The sequence below is a fragment of the Lissotriton helveticus genome, chromosome 6 (assembly GCF_964261635.1).
Source record: "Lissotriton helveticus chromosome 6, aLisHel1.1, whole genome shotgun sequence".
Taxonomy (NCBI): Eukaryota; Metazoa; Chordata; class Amphibia; order Caudata; family Salamandridae; genus Lissotriton; species Lissotriton helveticus.
The window spans coordinates 118,660,610-118,675,473 of NC_136067.1; the positions used below are offsets into that span (position 1 = coordinate 118,660,610).

Here is a 14,864-nt window from a genome sequence, read left to right on the forward strand (position 1 = left end):
TGTATAATCATGAGGCAGGTACCCCCATAAAGACACCTGAAATTCCAACTCAGGTTTCAACGGCTGCATTCACTATTAAGGAGATTACTGCTGGGATAGAGGGTTTATCCAGAAACAAAGCCCCTGGCCCTGACGGAATCCCCCCCGACCTGTTCCTGAGCAGCATAGAACTTTGGGCCCCTTTAATGACCAGGGTTATAAACACTGCTATTATTTGTGGTCTGCCACTGTCCTGGTCTAAAGCTATAATAGTGCCGATTTTTAAAAAGGGCAACAGGGACGACCCTAAGTGCTATAGTCCTATATCCCCGATTGACGTATCGGCTAAACTTCTGGGAAGGGCAATCCTTAATAGACTGTCCGAGTGGACCGAAGAAAACAATATCTTTTCGGATACCCAATATGGATTTAGGACAGGGAGGTCCACCAGCCATCAATGCTTGAACCTTTATATTCTGACTGCCAAATACACCAGGGCTAGTGACGAATCGATCTATATGGGATTCATGGATTTAGCAGCGGCATTTGATCACGTCAACAGGGAGAAACTGTGGGACATGCTGTCCCACATAGGGATAGAGAGTGGTCTAATTAACATACTTAGGGAACTGCATAGTGACACCACGGCTAGGGTTCGTTTCAACAGGGAGGGGGGGTTGACCGACTCTTTTCCCTGCATGAGTGGAGTTCGGCAAGGCTGTATTCTTGCCCCCTTTTTGTTCTCCCTTTACATTAATAATCTGGAGCAGCATCTGTTAGGTTTAAAGACAGACTGCCCAAGGGTGGGGTCGCGTCATATTCCTGTTCTGCTTTATGCAGATGACGCGGTCCTGATTGCTCGCACGCCCAGGAGCTTGCAAATCCTGATTGACGGATTTGTAAAGTTCATGGGTGCCCTAGATCTTAATGTTAACCTGGGTAAATCTTATGTGCTCCGGGCTGGTAAAAAAATCCCTTCAAAATTTACTTATACAATAGGAAGTCACATAGTAGAAGAGGTCAAAACGTTTCCTTACCTAGGTGTAACTTTTGATGGCGCCTTACAGTTTAATCCCCTGGTGGAGGAGCGTTGCTGTAAAATGATCGCTTCTAATGGGGCAATAGCAAGCTACGGTAGGAGGGTAGGTAGATGGAGCCCGGAACAGGTGATGAATCTGTACAGCTCCGTATCATGCTCTAAAGTAATTTATGGGGCAGAAGTATGGGGCTTTGTTAACACCACAAGAATCCAACGGGAAGAAAATAAATACCTAAAATCCATCCTGAGGGTACCCCCAAGTACTGCTGGCTTCATAGTACACAGGGAATTAGGGAGGCCACACCTAGATGATTTGATAAAACTCAGGCCAATCGTGGCCTGGTTAAAAATCTGGGTCAACCCTGATGCGTCTCTAAGCAGAGAAATTCTATCGGATTGTTTAGAGAGGGACAAATGTATGCGAATTCCCTGGCTCAATTATGTAAAGAACACCCTAGAGGAACTAGGCTTTGGGAATCTCTTCACTAACCCTGAAACAATTGTAGCCCAGCATAAGATGCAAGTAAAAAAAACCTTTCTAGAGTTGAAATGTCAACGTAGAGCTGAGGCTGAAGGGCTTAAAAAGACAGTGAGGGCCCATAACCTGGTGAAGAGTGTTGAGGGAATGGAGCCATATTTGTACCTTATGCACAACGCACAGGATAGATTCCTGATGAGTCGTTTTAGATTGAACTTACTTCCATTTATGTTGGCATCACCAGTAGGGTTTGCAACATCAATTGAACAGAAGGGATCCTGCGGCTGCGACAATAGGTCTCCGCAGGACTCCCTTCATTTTGTTTTACTCTGCCCTTTTTTTATAATGCCCAGGCGCAGATTTCTGGTAAAAATTTTAAAACAAGCTAAATTGGAACATGCCAGGGAGGCACTAGTCTTTTTACAAAAAGCTTCAGACCCGTTTACACTGTGCTGTATAATGAATTATATTAAGGTAGCGGTCCGTTTAAGGCTAACTAGGGGTGACGAATGATGTGTTCTTGATTTTATTGTTCCCATAGTGTTATATCCTCTCTTCACTTATGTTCCATGCTATTAATATTTTTTCTACCAGGATCTTGAAAATGTTTAATGTCTTTTTATCTATGTAATTATGTATGTGCTTTTATGGTGATTTTTTTTATTTATTTTTTTGAAAACCTTTATTTGCATCAATAGGATATACATGCGTGGGCCCACAACCAATCCGGCCGGCCATAGATCAAAAATGACAAAGATCAAGAGAAGCGATACAAGGCCAGCTGGCAGGCAGGCAAACATATTCAAAACAGTGCTAAGGAAAGGACAAGCGACATCAACGGCCCAATATCAGGAACAGTGAGGTCCATTTTATAATAAGGGGACAAGGCTCATAGCAGACTCATAAAATACAGGAAAAGCAATAAACAGAAATATACCCACGCCAAAATGGGAAGATGGGGGGGGGGAGGAGGATGTGAAGACATGAGTCGATCGTAGCACAAAACAAGCGCAAAATATAGTAGAGAAGCATACAAGTACTACCAGCATCTCATGCCCCCCACCCAATAACACGCTAACAAATGCAAGGGAAGCGGATAAACTGCACGATCTAAACCCACTCGCCATACTAGCCTGGGGAAAAAAAAAGGGGGGGGGGGAAGGGAGGGGAGGGAAAGGGGGAAAAAACAGGGGGGAGACTGAGGGGAGGAAACCAATAAGGGCAAGAACAGGATAAGGAGAAGAAGGAGAAACAAAGAAAAAGAAATATAAGAGGAGAAACACAATCGTGCAAGATGGGCGCCACCCCGGGCCAAGCGTCCCGCGGCCAATAATACAGAAGAAAGTGGAGAGCTGGCGAGAAGCAGGGTACGGCAGTCGCGACGGAAACACCGAAGCTGATAAAAATGGCAGAGCAACAGACCCCAACCCACTATGCCAGAGAAGCGAGGACAGAAGCGGCACCTCTATAGAGGGATAGAAAAGGGCCATAGAACCAAAAAAGAAAACATCTGAAAGACCCCGCCCACCCGTCCCACCCCGCACCCCTGCAGAAGGCTACGGCCTACCCTCCAAACAGCGTGCCTGTCGCCCTAATCCGAAACCCGAAATATAGTGAAGAAAGAAAGTAGAATAAGGAGACAAAAAGAAGAAGGAAAGGGATTATGAAACAAAAATATGATGTGAGGGAGGAGCCAAAGGGTACAAACAAACGCACTCGGCCACGACCCTCCCCGGACCATCAAATGAATCACTATCAAATCAGTACTACACCTCCACATACAGCAATAACCCGCAGGGGGGAGGTGGAAATTTGAACGTTTCACAATGTCGAAAGTACAGGCATCAGTGCAAAGGACAAGTAAACCAGCAGTCTATCAGTGTTGCTCAACCTACCCCCAGCCCTTCCTAACCACGAAACCAACCCAATAAAGGATAACTTGGAGCGGACCACCCAGCACAGAATAATCGCAATGTTGACCAGGGTTACGGCAGTGACGTAGATTAGGGAGAGCCACCATACCAATGAAATACAAAAAGTCAATGAAGCCAGTCAATTGTAGCAGCAACGACAGGGCAAGCAAAGGCAAGCCGGAGTCCAGTTTCGCAGTTCGACAATGCAAAGGTACCCCTCCAGGGCAAAAGTTCAAATCCTTCGAAGCGGGAGCAAACAGCGGTCCACCAGAGTTCCCAGTTGTCCGGGATGGAGCAGATCTCCGCGTCGTGTGCAAGTCCTCGAAGTCCGGACGGTGAAAAAGCGGAGGTTCAAAAGCCACCGGCCCATCAAGCGGCCGAAGGACAGCGGCAGCAACTCCTGGCGCAGCCGAAGGGGGCGAAGCAATGGAGGCATCAGGACGATAGGGGTGCATGAAAGAGCGGCGACCCAAAATGGCGGCGGGCCGCATAGGGTCGGTAGAAGCACCGGGGGCCAAGACAGCGTATAAGGACATCAAGGCATCTAGGACATCTCGGAGCGTGGGCGCACGAGCACACGCCCAGGCCCCTGCGCAATCCGGCCAGCAAAGTTCTTCGGTGCAAAGCGGAGCACCCCCCACGTTGTCGGCAGCCATTTTGTGAGTTTCCCCGCCCCGCACTCCACCGCGGGCCCCCAAACAGTTCCCAAATGTAGGACTTTACAGATCTCCGGAGGTTCCCAACAACGGCCTCACCGGCACAGAACGGGTAGGCGCTCGATGGGGGGGTGCCCCCTCCGAACAGCGGCGGGCCCCACAAGCAGAGCCAGGCACGGGGTCCAGGGCTGCCGGACAGAACAAAGGCGAAGGGACCCCTTCACACAGTTAGCCCCCAACACATCTCGTCCCCCTCCAGCCGCACGGTCCACAAATCGGGCCGGTTCAGGATCACCGGGGCATACACACAACGGCTCCCACCAGTGGCTCACTCTCGCGGCCGGGGCCGGCAATCTCAGCACCGCCGGTCGGGTCCCACAGGCGAGGTCCCGGTCTCGAGCGCCCGGAGGCCCCAATCTTTCCGAGGGCACAGCTGCGGACCCACAGCACGCAGGAGCTTCCGGACCAGACGGTGAGTAAGAGTGGGTCGTTAAATTCCAAAATCCGTAGTGAAGTATCGTCGCAGTACAGGATATATTGCAGGATATTCGAGGTTGGCCGAAGGGCCGACGGAGCCGAGCTAAAAGGCGGCCATTACGCTCTCAGGCTAGGCTCCTCCCTTTATGGTGATTTTTAATCATCGAATAAAGATTCCTGAATTGAATTGAACTCATCCTTAAACAAAAAGATATTATTCTTAATAATAATCTCACCACATTGAACCAAAAATGTTGAATGTGGAAATAGTTTGTCATGCTCATCTTAAAGCAGGCCCTATATCATCTGGATAGTATCATCTTGCGGGATGTTTGTATAAAGGGCCTATATGTCTAAGGTTACAAGCTATTGTGTTTGAGAATAAAATGGGATACTTTCTATTTTTTTAATCGTGTCTGTTGTATCCTTAATGTATGCCTTTTGTATGGCCACTACAGGTTGCAAGAACTTATCAACATATTTACTTAAGGGTCTGTAAATTAATCAATGCTGGAGACTATTAGGCGTAAAGGAGGATCATTAATATTCTTGTGTGCCTTTGGAAGACCATACATAGCGCCTATAATAGGATTCTCATTGAGGAAGGCAAATTCTTTTTGACAGAGTACATTGTCTTCCTTAGCTAGTCTAAGAGTATTACTTATGCGTACACTACGGTGTTTCTATTCTTCTCTATTGGATCTTCTATTATGCGAGTCATTTTCTAATAGTATATTTATTCTCCTATCATAATCTACTGTGTCCAGGATGACAATGCTACCCAGTTTATCTTCAGGTTTTATGGTGATATCCCTACCCTACTCTAAATTATGTAGTGCAGTGCGTTGTTGATAAGATAAATTGTTATCCACCCAGATTTCTTTCTTAAAGAGATCTTCTATACCTTTCTCAATTACCTTTTTAAACGTTTCTATTTCTTTACCCACCATTTGTCTGGAGGGGGTCACACTGACTTTGGTTTAAGGCCTGATTTATTATCTGCAGGTGTTTTCTCATTTCCAATATACAATTTTGTCAATCTAATTTTTCTAAAAAAACCTTCTTAAGTCTCTTTCTAGGTTCAATTTGTCAATAGGGGACGAAAGAGCAAAACCTAACCCTTTACCTAGTACCAATACTCCTCTAATAGGGACACCCAGGTGGAAGAGCCTCAGCAGCCCCGGGTCCATTGATAAATGTGTGAACATTCTACACTAAGTATGTTTCTAAATAGTTATAGTTATTATCCTCCACGTAGATTTGAATAGTGGAGTCCTCTTGTAATATTATGCACATTTCTTCTAGAATTTAATCCTCAATTGCCTATCCTTTTGGAGAAGATTTTGATACATACTGATCTTTGATAAGAGATCCTTTAAACATGGGGATGGAACATAAAAGTCGTATCCCATATTTTTATTAAGGAGTTTTCAGCATTTAGTGGGTCTATTCACTTTTTACAAATTGGCAACACTGGTCACCATTTTTTTTCTGTGTTAGTTTTTAATGAATGCTTTTTTTAACGCTGGTTTATAATTTGAACATGAATTACGATCAGGTTGTTGTGATGTACACTATTTTGATAACATAAGCTTTTAATATATAAAAATTCTTATCTTCTTTTGTTGTAGTGTTGCTTTTTTATGGTTAATTGCTTGTCCTGAAGAATGTGACGAACATTTGATCTTTCACCGAAACGCCACGTTAACAATCCTTTCCCATAATTTTGTATACATTGTATACATTTTTAAATTGTTTTTAATACTTTTGTTCAACCTTTAGGAACATTTTAATGATAATGATCAAAGTGTTTATGTATATTGGATTGCATTGAAATGTGTTTGAGATTTTTATTTTAAAAGGTCCATATTGTTTGTATTAGAACTTTACCAATGGCCTTGTGACCAGAGAGGATCTCTAAGCACTGCAACATGTATTGTGCCACCCTCAGAGACCCCTCACCAAACACATACACATTGCCATTGCAGACTGTGGGTTTTTGTGCAGATAGCACTTCCGAGTCGGCATGGCACACATGCCTGTGTGCCATGCCCACCAACCACTGCCTGGATCATAGGTAAGTCACCCTCTAGCAGGCCTCACATCCCTAAGCAGGGTGCACTTTAACCCAGATGAGGGCACAACTGCATGGGCAATGTGCCCCTACAGTGTCTGTGCCCTTCACAGACATTTTAAGTGCAGTGGAGCCGTATTGAGTACACGGGCTGGGGGTTTATCATTATGAACTCCACAGCTCCATGATGGCTTTACTGAATGCTAAGGAGTTTGGTATCAAACTCCTCAGTATAATAAACCCAATCTGATGCTAGAGTCGGATTTATTACAAAATGCTCTCAGAGATCATCTTAGAGATGCCCCCTGAAAAACAACCAACTCCCTCATGTCCAACTGAATGGTCTGCCCCAGCCTGCCACACAGACATGTTTCTGACCCCCTGAGGTGGGAGCCCTTGCGCTCTCGTGGGTCAGAGACAAAGGCTGTTTGAGGTAGAGGTGCTTCACAACTACCCCAAGCAGGAACAGCATTCAGGGTGGTGAGCCTCAAAGGCTTCCTACCCTTTGATATGCTAGCCACAGCTTATCCAAAGATTTGATCTGCCAGCCCTCTTGACCAAGCCCCACTTTTGTCAGCAAGGTCGGCGGGAAAATTAGAAGTCAGAAGAGATGTGTCCCCTCTCTGCCAGTACCGCCCCTAAGGTGCCCTGGACCGAGGTAACCCCCTCCATAGGAAATCCTCCATCTTAAATGGAAGGTTTTGATTTAATCAGGTTAGGGGAACGTCCCTTCCCCAGAGGGAGGGGACATTCTAAGGGTGTAGTTACCATAAAGGCACGTAGCCCATTGTCTACCATCTGCCAGTACCTGTTACTGGCCTCTGAACACTCTCCTCAAAGGCCTCCAAAAGCAAATGTATCCTTGTAGGTTGCGTCTTTGGATGAGTTTCAATGTATTCTCCTTCCACGCTGACTTGGACAATCCTTTCCTCGCTGTGTTTCATTCTGGCTCTGAAGCAGTCGGCAATGCCCCAGAATGCTCTTCATCTGCCCGAGTTGAGTTCTAGGTAGGAGCAAACTTCCTTCAGAGGATCAGTATGTTTATATTACTGGATTCCTCACTTTTCCCTCCGAGTTTGCCCCTTAATGCACCACCATCATTTTCTGTAGGCAAGAGTGGTAAGCATGCAGAGAGACATTTGGTTCCTTTCAAGCTTGCCATATCAGGAACAGGTCCTAGTCAGTGCTTATCTGATGTGAAAACACTGTGTCCACAACAATCATTAGTTGTCATCCAGTCCAGAGTTCGATTGGGTCAAGAATATCTGATGTACCTCCTCTCCCATAAATTGGAGCAGCATAGACCTCAATGTGAACATAACATTGAAGCAGTTGCTCTAACTGGTCAGCAGAGCCTCCATTCCAGCGCTTTGGTCACTGGAGAAACATTTAATAAAATGGGGGAAGCAAGTTCACTGAGGGGCACCAGGTGCACCCAGCCATCACTGTGCTATATGACACTTGAGCACAGAGGTCAGTTATCAGTAGTCAGCAACACCAGTACTGTCACCCAGTAGGTAGAGTATACTCCTTCAGAGTCCGTTTTTATGTGTTAATGCACGCCCAGAGTGGACCATGCAAAGAAACTGTGCATTTTCACGATGAGTTGGGAACTAACTACATGTAGAGTGTACCCTCTTTTATTTAGTTTTGAGGTGATGCTAGGTGCTAGAAATGTATGTACATTTCACATAAGATACAGCGCATCTATGCCCAAACAGAACAGGTTTCATACAGCATGCCTGTTTCATGTTCTTTGCTTGGAGGGAAGGTTCACTGTCCCTCAATTTCGCTTTGGTTGTGATGTTATTGTGAAGTTTATTAGTAGTGTTCTACCTTACATGCCTCTATGTCTCTTAGGTTTCACTGTTATGAAGGGGGAAAAGAGGTAGTATCTGTTCATGTCTCCCTCAGTGTTTCATTGCTCCTTCTGTCTTGTATGGTAATGCTGTCTTGAAATCTTATTACCCTACATAATGTCATTATTGAGTCTTGAGCGTAGGGCGCTAAGAGATGAAACTGAGTTGCTAACAACATCCATCTGCTGGAGTTCTCCTACCTCCTGTATTTATGGCTGTGAGAAAATGTTCCTTTTTGCATGGTCACCTCCATGTTCTGCTGATAATGATTGCTGGTTTAACTCTACACACTGGGGCACTGCTGTGCATGGCCCGTTGTATATGTTCTGAACCCTAAAACATAGAGGAACTGGCTAATCCGTGACTGGCGTATTTAACTTTCCTATATGGCTGTAGTTTACGGTGTAGAAACTGCACCAATAGAATGGAAAGTTAAACATCATCTGAGGACGGCAGCAAATATTGTGCCATCCATTATTATAAAAAGAAAACACAGCTTCAAGGCATGCAGTGCGATCTGTTAAAAAAAACTCTTTTTGTCACGTAAATCTCTTCCATTTAAATATTAGTAAGTCACTCCTATGTAGGCCTTGTGGCCCAGATGGTATGGTGCATTGCATTTAAAAATGGGACATATCGAAAATCAATGTCTACATGTTCCTTATAGTGACAAGACCATAAAAGCAATTTTCACTGTGGCAGGCCTAGCTGTTATATGTAGAAAATCAGAGTACAGATTAAAATGCTGTATCTCGAGAATGGGGCCAGCTAGAAAAATAATTAAACAACTAATTTCAATAAGCATTAAAAATCCAATTTAATTGTGAAGTCCCTTAAAAACGTACATTTTCCATGCTGAAATTTCCTTGAGGCTAATTTGCATTACTTGTACTGCTTCTCCCAGCCTGTACTTAGCCTGAATAAGCTATGAATGAGATGTTACATTACTTCCTACTACTTGCAAATTAGAATTATAGACTTAGGTTAAAAAAAACTGAGTTCCTCATTCTTACTCCAAAAATAAAACTGTGACCTACCAACTGCCTGGACCGGACATCTGAACAAAAAAGGTACTGCTTCCAAAACCAGTTCTTCAGCAAAATTATGGGCATGACCTGAAATATCACCATCTCGTAACACCAGTGCTTTAAATGGGCCGGTACTCACCGGTACTGAGTATCGGCACTTCTTCATTTTCTCCCCTTGAGTACCGGCACTTTTTTCTAGAAGAAGGAGAGTACCAGTACTCATGGGGATCTGACTTTAACCGAGGCAGCGCGCTCCCTTTGTCCCTCAAGTTATACTATGGCAGCACCTTTCAAGCACTGCACGGAATCAATCAATGGAGCTCGTCACCAGGACCCAGCGTGAGCTGCTTTGTAAATCAGAGCAGGGGTGTGTCTGCTGAGTCATTTGCTTATCCAAAGATCTTTCACAGTGGGCGCTAAGAGGGGGCTGTAAAATCTAATGGGTGGCGGTGGGAGGCACTATTCAGAACATAACAAAGGAACGTATGGGAAGGCTTTTACAGTCGCCACGCATCTGAATTGCTTTCTTGCACACTTCCACACTCGCTGATTCCTATTTCACCAACCTTGGACAGACCTTAAGACCAATCAAAAATGTGGAGATTGGCACCAGGTTCCCCAGTACAGACGTTGTCAGCTCTGGCCCTAACTCCGGTTTACAAATGTTCCAGGAGAGACTTGTTTATTTATTTTATGCGTTTTTATATAGTGCGGACTTTACCCGAAGGTGTCAGAGCGCTTTACAATAGGAACAGTAATGATACATGAGGAGAAAATTACAAGTGAAAAAATTACAAAAGCAAACGTTAAGAAACATGAGGCAAAAATGACAATTGTGAGCAAATAAAATACAAGAGGTAGCAAACGATACATTACAGGAGAAAAAAGTGATATGTGTGCAGGTTACAAAAGCATACACAGTACAAGTAGAGGTATAGTACTGCAATAAATGGCAGACACTACAGCACAAGAACAAACTTTACATGAAGCAATGGTGGCACTTGCGCAAGTATCTAAAGCAAACAAAATGTAAGAGGTAGCAAACAGTATGTTACAAGAGAAAAGTGACATGTGCATGTTACAAAAGAGTACCAGTACTGGACAGATGGCTCAGTGGGCTGTAGGCGACCGGTTCGATTTAAGGCAGGCTGAAGCAGCACGTAATCCTTAGGCGGTTGATAAAATGCATGCAGATTTCGTGCATACAACCATGGCACGGTCAAAAAGCTAACCCCGCCCCTTGTTCCCCCTTAGCCCCGCCCTAAACTCCGCCCACTGCTCCTTTTGGTGAGTACCTGCACTTATTTTTTTCCATTTAAAGCACTATGATGTTTCAGACAATTCCTAACCATATTTGTTGTGAAGTTCGGCCACAGTCATATCAAGACTGAACCAAAGTAATGCTTTATTCACTAGCCTCTGTAAGTTCCATCTTGCCACTAAACGCTGTCCTTCACTCTGCTGCCCAGCTCATATCTAGAACAAGTTAATGTGATCCTATCACGGTGTTTTGGCTTAATTTAACTGGCTGTCCCCAGTGGCAATTGGCACCTACTATCCTGTCTGAACAACAAACAAGGAATTGTATACTGATATAAATACCTGTCATACAAACTGACTTTATCTGCATGAACCAAAGACTGTGGGAGTGACGTAGTTAACATATAATACAAACAGCAATTGTTAATCTGGATACATTTACACATTGTATGGATAGTAATGCAGATTACATAGGCCCATCTAGGCTAACATATCTATAATTACTTATGTGCACAATAAAATAAATGTACACCAGAGCAGACTAAAATTCACTTGCATCATTCACGCTGCAAAAGATAACCCTTCAATGCAGTTTTAAACTTGTGGAGAGGGGGCTTTTTGTGAAAGACGTAGAGGTAGGGAGTTTCAATGTAGCAGGCCAAAAAGGTGGAAAGACTATAGCTGGAAGGCAGCTCAGAGTGATTTGGGAGTAACCAGTAGGTCATGTGCGTTGATGTTGGGCTCCAGGTAAGGTATGTCTAAGAGGTAGTCAAGGGCCATGTCATTTATTGTCTTGAAAACAAGTGTACAAAGCTTATGTAGACTAACCCCTTCATTTCAGACACATTTGGGCATATCCTTCCATCTGTGGTAACAATTACAGAGTGGAAAGGCCGTTTCTTTCTATCTGGGTTGTGTTTAAACACATAGGAGTTGATATGGTCTCCACATTTCTTCTTGCATGTTGCTTCATATAAGAATTATTATTTTTGAACCTAGATATGATTAACACCTCAAATTTTATAATACAGGTTGGAGAAGCACATGCACCTTAAGCATTCTTGCTAAGGACATCTGGAGCACTGTGCCTGACATTTGCAGGTGAGTGCCTTCCATTCAAAACATAGTCTCACAACATAGTTCCATGGTGTCAAAGGTACCACTATGAACTATGTTACACTGGCTGTGATTGGCCTTTTTGTAGGTGTTATTTGGGATTCCCGTGCCATTGCCAATGTTACCTTTTTTTCTCACAATTTTCAAACACCACATTTACGGCAGTAGCTTACTCAAAGATCCTGAAGAAAGCCACAACACTTTCTAGGTCACAAGCTGAAACATGTTGATCTAAATTGAGTACGATTCGATCTAATGGGACTTGTTGTACATTTTGTTTTCCTTGCTGTTTTTAATCCTAGCACAAGGCAGCCAGAATAAAAGGATATGGTAAACCTTGTAGTTAGTTTAATTCACTTTATCACTTGTACTGCACCTCTCACAACACTTTAGAGAGAAGCCCTCTGAAAACAAAAACATCCCTGAGCTCCTACCTCGCAGCGAGGGGGTGTAGCCCGTACCATGACTAGGCTTCATGGTGCGAGCAGGACTCCCAATAATGAAGCATGCCACCTCTAGTGGGTGAGGGAAACCCGTCCTTTAAAGGGATGCCTTCTTCTTAGTCAGCCTCTTTTTCTTCTTTTTTCTCTTGACAGACCCGAGGGCTTTAGTGTGTTTTGTTTTTTTAATACATAGTCCGCAACAACCACAGCACCGAGACCGCCCTCCTCGCCGCCACTGATGACATCCGCACTACTTGACCAGGGACACACCGCGGCCCTCATTCTTCTAGATCTTTCCGTAGCCTTCAACACCGTTTCACATCGCACCCTCGCGGCCAGACTGTACGACGCGGGAATACAAGGAGCCGTCCTCGACTGGATCCTTCCTCTCCGGCAGAACCCAGAGGATCCGACTCCTCTCCAAACCCACGGAAATCAACTGCGGAGTACCCCAGGGATCATCACTCAGCCCCACGCTCTTCAACATCTACACGGCCCCCCTCGCCGCCATAGTCAGACAGCATGGGCTCAGCATCGTATCATACGCCGACGTAGGATACAATGGCGTATCCTGTCATGAGCTCATCCTCTCGCTCACGAAGAATCCCGAAGACACCAGACTCTTGTTTCCAGGAAGGTATGAAGAACGTGGCAGCCTGGATGAAGGACAGCTGCCTGAAGCGAAACTCAGAGAAGACCAAGGTCCTCATCCTCGGGCCCTGCACCTCCGCCTTGGAGGCCCTCGGGGGCCCACCCCTACAGACCACGGCATCAACCTTGGCTCCTCCCTCTCCATGAACCACCAGATCAACGCCATCGCCTCCACTAGTTTCAACTGCCTTTGCATCCTCCGTAAGACTTTCAAATGGATCCCCCCCCCCCCCTAGACTGCAGAAGGACCGTTAGCCACGCACTCATTACCAGCAGACTGGAGTACGGCAACGCCCTCTACGCCGAAATCAACAAAACTCTTCTGCACAGACTCCAGACCATCCAAAACGCAGCAGCCAGACTCGTCCTTGGGACACCGCGCTATGAGCACATGACCCAACACCTCCACTGGCTCCCCATCGAGAAGAGGGTCACATTCAAACTCCTCACCCACGCCTACGAATCCCTCCACAACATCAGACCCAAATACCTCAAAGAGAGAGTATCCTTCCACGTACCCTAGAGGAACCTCCGCTCTGCCGACCTCGCCCTGGCAGAGGTCCCCCCACATCCGCAGAAACAGAACGGGCGGGAGAGCTTTCTCCTACATCGCAGCCCAAACCTGGAACAAGCTCCCTGTGAACATTAGATGCTCCCCGACCCTGCACATGTTCAGGAAGAACCTCAAGACCTGGCTCTTCGACTGATCTGGAGCCGTTCCACCCCAACCCCTCCCCCCCAGCGCCTTGAGACACTCACGGGTGAGTAGTGCACTATATAAACCTCCTGATTGATTAATAGTCACCAAGTGCTCCAGCCCTAGGTTATGGGTTAACAATTTAAGGCGTTTTGGGAGCTGTAGTACTTTTTCACTTTGCACTGGATTTGCAAAAGTAAAACCTTGGGCTGTAGCATTGCGTGATTGGTGACAAAGAATCCTCTGGTAACCCTATTTATAGGAGAGAGAAAGTGAGATGACATGCATGTTATGTATCATAGGGTTTTTTGTTTGGGGATTATTTAGGGTGATAGGCGGGGCAGGATATTAGGTTTGTTTCTATCTGGAATGGGGTATAGGCAGCGTAGCTTGTAGATGGGTGGGCAAATTTGCTTGTTGGGGCAGGCATGTGTGGGGAAGGTAACAAAGTGGCCGGGTCAGGACTAAAGCTGTACATGTGCAGAGCTCTCAAGTTTGCTAGTTCAATACCACAATAGCTGATCAAGTCTAGGTATTTTAATTTGATTGTGGGTCTTGTAGCCCCAGTTAGCCCACTATAAAATCAAACCTACAAGATCTGCGTCTGTGAAATTTAAGAGCTCTGGTATGTGTTTAGTAATGTATAGGATATGAATTAGTAGGTGGCTATGAGTCATTTGTGAATCGCATATTTCGGCTCTATCCTTTAGGGCAAGAAAACACTGCATTGTGGTAATTGTAGTCTTGGTCCACTTCAATGAAATGGCCTAACAAACCTGCTAAGTGTTAAAATAATACCCAGGACTGGATACTTGATGCCCTGGTGACATGGAGTCCAATTGGAACCATAGGCAATAGGTGTAATTGTGTAATGTGAGAGAGCCTATAAACATGCAAAGATATCACAAAAAGTATATTCTGTGCCGCAAAATGTTGCATTTTTATGCCACAAAATCAATCCAGTCATGTGTCAATATCTTAGGGGTCTGGCAATGGGAGTTCTCCTACAGACCTGGTTAGTTGATGACAGAAGCTGCATTTGATAATGCAGTATTGTTTCCCTACTTTTTTATACTACAAGATTACTTTAGTGAGGGTTTGGTATTAGTTTTTTTTATCAGTTCACTATTGTAATTTTACCTGTTGTATTTAATGTCATAGATTGTGTGACATTAATGCCATCAAATATGCTAA

The 14,864-nt window shown here is 44.9% G+C and overlaps 1 protein-coding gene across 3 annotated transcripts in view; it reads left to right on the top strand.

Annotated features, from left to right (window-relative positions):
* LOC144762323 (uncharacterized) overlaps positions 1-14,864 on the top strand; it is a 220,927-nt gene that overhangs the window by 106,607 nt on the left and 99,456 nt on the right. The window contains exon 1 of one of the 3 annotated variants that reach the window (XM_078647488.1): positions 11,850-11,864. The exons of the other annotated variants lie outside the window; for them this stretch is intronic. The gene's annotated coding sequence lies outside the window, so the exon portion shown is untranslated. Of the gene's footprint in view, positions 1-11,849; positions 11,865-14,864 lie in introns of those variants that run through there. 3 annotated transcript variants of the gene reach the window in all.